We start from the raw sequence: 4,310 nt of genomic DNA, 5'->3' as shown, positions 1-4,310 counted from the left end.
ATTGCTAAATCTTCCCGAGTCTAAGCTCGTCAGCAAGGTATAATAATCTACTTCATCCCACAACATGAAGGACCCCTCAACGCACTCATAATTCGAGGCTATACAATACCTCATGATAGAAATCAAACACCCAATAGTTCTTTTCATATAAAAAAAAATCCTCTCGTCACATTCAAGCCATCTGAACACATTCCTCAATCATATGATACACCTCATATAGCTATCCACCCTACTCACTGAGCCATCAATCCTACTCCTAGAGACTTTATCAAACATATAAGTCCAAAGCACATATCCATCCAATAGAAAACCACCGAGCCTAAGCTACTGGTCTGAACCTGCACTCAAGTCCTCCAAACTGGCCTAACTCCACAACATAGAGAACACATCTCACACCTCATGCATGACATAAATAGTCATCGATGCACAACTAATACTGAGCGCTCACATAACATACGAGTGAGTGAACGAGATTTATTGAGATATGCTTTAAGGCGAATCAATGCTGCATGATACGGAAAGAAAGATGGAAATTTATCCTAGATGTCTTGTAGCCTCTCGAAGATAGGTATGGACGTCATCATACCTATCCACAAGACTTTACTAGACACTTGCTCATGACTCGCATAACTTATGTACATAGAGCTCTGATACCAACTTGTCATGACCCCAAAATTCACCTAGTCGTGATGACACCTAACCCAACCCCCTAGGTAAGCCAAATAACAGTCAACACAATTCTAATGAAATAAAAGTGGTCAACAAATGATTGTAACTGAGTTTCAATACAATAACTCAAGAATTGGTAGTACAAGTCATGAGCTAATAAGACTTAGATTTATAAGCTAGTATGAAATAAATACAATATTTATTTGGAATGTACATAATAGATTAACAAATCTAAAACTAAAAAGGACAAGTGGTAGCTATATCTGGAAAGCAAGTACATCTTCAATGCCGGCTCCCATCATCCATATCATCTCAGCTCCAAGACCTACACACAAGGTGTAGAAGTGTAGTATGAGTATAACTGACCCCACGTACTCAACAAGTATCATAACTGACTCTAGTGAGGTAATAGAAGAAAGAATTATAAACGATACTCACCAATCACCTGTATAATTCATAACTCCAACAAGTACAGAATAATAATATGATGAAATCATAAAAACACAAATAAAACCATCTTGGTGCTACACAATTTTCTTAACGTACTCTACACAATTAACAATCAAGCATATATGGAAGATATGCAATTAAATCAGGTAAACCGCCAAGAATATTGCAAGTTAAGAAGAAATGCAATAATCAAATATTAATCCGTTACGGCACACAACTCGATCCAAATAGAAATCATGTCAATACTCTTAGGCCCACATCAGAATCTCAGTAACCAAATCAAACCAGTAACTAGCTCTCCCAGAGCTCACCTTAGCCAGAAACCCATCAGTTTCTCACAATCCGCGTGTACACCATGAAGAGAGAAACATGAGAGGGTGATCCTAGAGGGATGGATCCGTATCTACACGCTGCACGAATAACTCACGTGCTGTATGGATAACTAACATGCTAATAATATTAACCGCACAGACAACTCTGTCACGCCGCGAACCTAGGGAGGCGTTGCTGGCACCCGGTGCCGCACTGGCCCGAGCGAACCACTCTACAACTTTTTTTTCTTTGTAACTATCATGGGCCAACATGGCCACAACTCATAATGTATAACTATAAGTGGGCAACACTGTATCAATAAACTATCGTTCTTAAAATATGAATACATATGGGTCGGCAAGGCCTCTGACATATTGTACAAAATGAACCTTTGTCTACAAAGTCTCTAAGATTATTTGACATAAAATGGGATAGGGTACCAGCCTATCCATAAGTCTGTAGCAAAACTCTAACACGATGACTCATAGACTCCGCTGCACTTCGAATGAGGTGGAGTCTTATCGATCCTTCACTGAATGCCAATCTCGTCTACTATGAGGGCTCGATAAATTGATTGTCTATACTTGCAGGCATGAATGCAGCGTCCCCAGGCAAAAGGAACGTCAGTACGAATAATATACTGAGTATGTAAGGCACATAAATAAGTACATAAAAGACATGGAAGAAATATAGAGTAAATGACTCAACTTGTAAGTCTGGATAACTCTGTAAATTATGAAATACTTATAGTGTCATGCATATGCGTATGAATGTCATGTCGTGCATAGGTACATGTGTTCATAACATCATCAAGCCTCTGAGGGCATCCCATCATATCATCTCGGCCACTGTGGGCAGAATCATCAACGTATACCAGCTGATCAGGTGGTGGTGCGTATATAACGCCGTAACCTTTTCCCATATCCCATATACAAATATATACATATATACGCCTATATAACGCCGTCTAAGTCATGGGTCAATGTATATGTATAAATGTATGAAATGCATAAGAAATACGTTAATAAGATTTTCTCGGAATGCCATAAAACTCAATATGCCTTTCCGATAAACTTTATCAAATACATATTTTTCTAAGACCCATGAATAGACGATAGAATAATAAGACTTATGGAAGAATAAGAATATACACATCTCTAACATTTCTACGAATAGAGTAATTTATGGAAGTTGTGCATTTGCTCGTTTCGCTTGTGTCGTATAGATCATCCAAAAAGAAAGAAGGGATAGCCTTAACATACCTGGAAGTAACATGTAGGTAAATGGTAACCGCAATCCACTCCATTTAGAGTACCTAACGACCAACTTTACTAGAGATATGGCTGTCTCAATTTATCTTTTAAATTCTAAAAGAGTCTATGAACAAAGTTATATGACCTATACTTTCATGCCTCATGTTAGAAGATGCAATCACTTTGAATAAGTATTTAGAGAATAGTTTACTCTAATGCTTTGAGACAATAATTTAAACGAACAGGTGAAACTCCAATTTGATGTCTTCCATATATGCTCCACTTTCTACATTGTTACTAGAACCAGAGCTAATCATGCTTTGCAACATATCAGTCACACGTTTTTTTTTTTGATGAAGAGATCAGTGATTGTGTCAAATTAAGGAAGTAAATCTTGAAAAGGCTCTAAAAATGCTATGGCCAACCGACTTTTGGTTGCTATCTCCAATTTGAACATTGTTTGGAGTGGACAATCTTCTAACAATGTGACACCTATTTTGAATGACTAATGAGTCATTAATTAGAAGGTGAGGAGGCTGCCACATAGGGATGGAGGTGGGTAGATTTAATCTTTATCCACTTATTAGGTAATTAGGTAATGTCTCGTTACTCGGTAATTAACCAGTTCCCCGCATAATTAAGAAATGCCTCAAATTACTTTAAATACTACTCATTTTTAATATACTTTATATATACCCTAGTATCATGGTTATGTAGTACCATATAAATGTCACGATCCGAATTTTCTACCGTCGAGACCGTGATGACGCCTACCATTGAACTTGCTAGGCAAGCCAATGTTACAGGATATTTCATTTTTTCCCTTTATATTTAACAATTTTAAGTTAACAAAAATAAATCAGCGGAAATAAGTGCGAAAAACACGGTTTAAAAGATTATCTTTAAGCTAATAACAAAAGCCAAAATAAGATCCACCCAAAATTAGTGTCACAACTCACGAACAGTCTACAACTACTACAAATAATGGTCTGAACAAAAGTTTACATCTGTCTTGAAAGTAGATAAAACATAAATGAAATATGATAGAAGGGGACGCCAGGGCCTGCGGATGCCTGCATGACTACCTTGGGTCTCTAGGACGCAACAACAACAACCAACCTCTCGATCAGCCACTAGCTCCAAAATCTGCACAAGAAGTGCAGAGTGCAGTATCAGTACAACCGACCCCATGTACTGATAATTACCGAGCCTAACCCCGATAACGTAGTGACGAGGCTATGGCGGGGCATACAACATATACAACCATCAACAGTTTATACTAAACAGAAAGGAAATACAGAATGTAATAAAGCAATAACAGGCATTAGATAAAGCTGGAACCCAACTATTCTACTAATATTCAGCTATAATCAATCCTTAAGGGTGTTTCAACATCACAGTAATAGACCTTAACAGAAATGAATACAAATATCAACTGACGCGGCGTGCATCCCGATCCCATCATATAAACAACAACAGTATCAATATTAACCCTTATTCTTCCTTGTTGCGGCGTGCAACCCGATCTCACCTGTCTACCCTTATTACTCCTCAATATATATATCACCCTTATTCCTCCTGTTGCGGTGCGCAACCCGATCCCACCTGTCCACCCTTATTGATCCT

This window comes from Nicotiana tabacum, chromosome 5 (assembly GCF_000715075.1).
Source record: "Nicotiana tabacum cultivar K326 chromosome 5, ASM71507v2, whole genome shotgun sequence".
NCBI classification, from domain to species: domain Eukaryota; kingdom Viridiplantae; phylum Streptophyta; class Magnoliopsida; order Solanales; family Solanaceae; genus Nicotiana; species Nicotiana tabacum.
Note: the sequence above shows the minus strand (reverse complement) of the source record.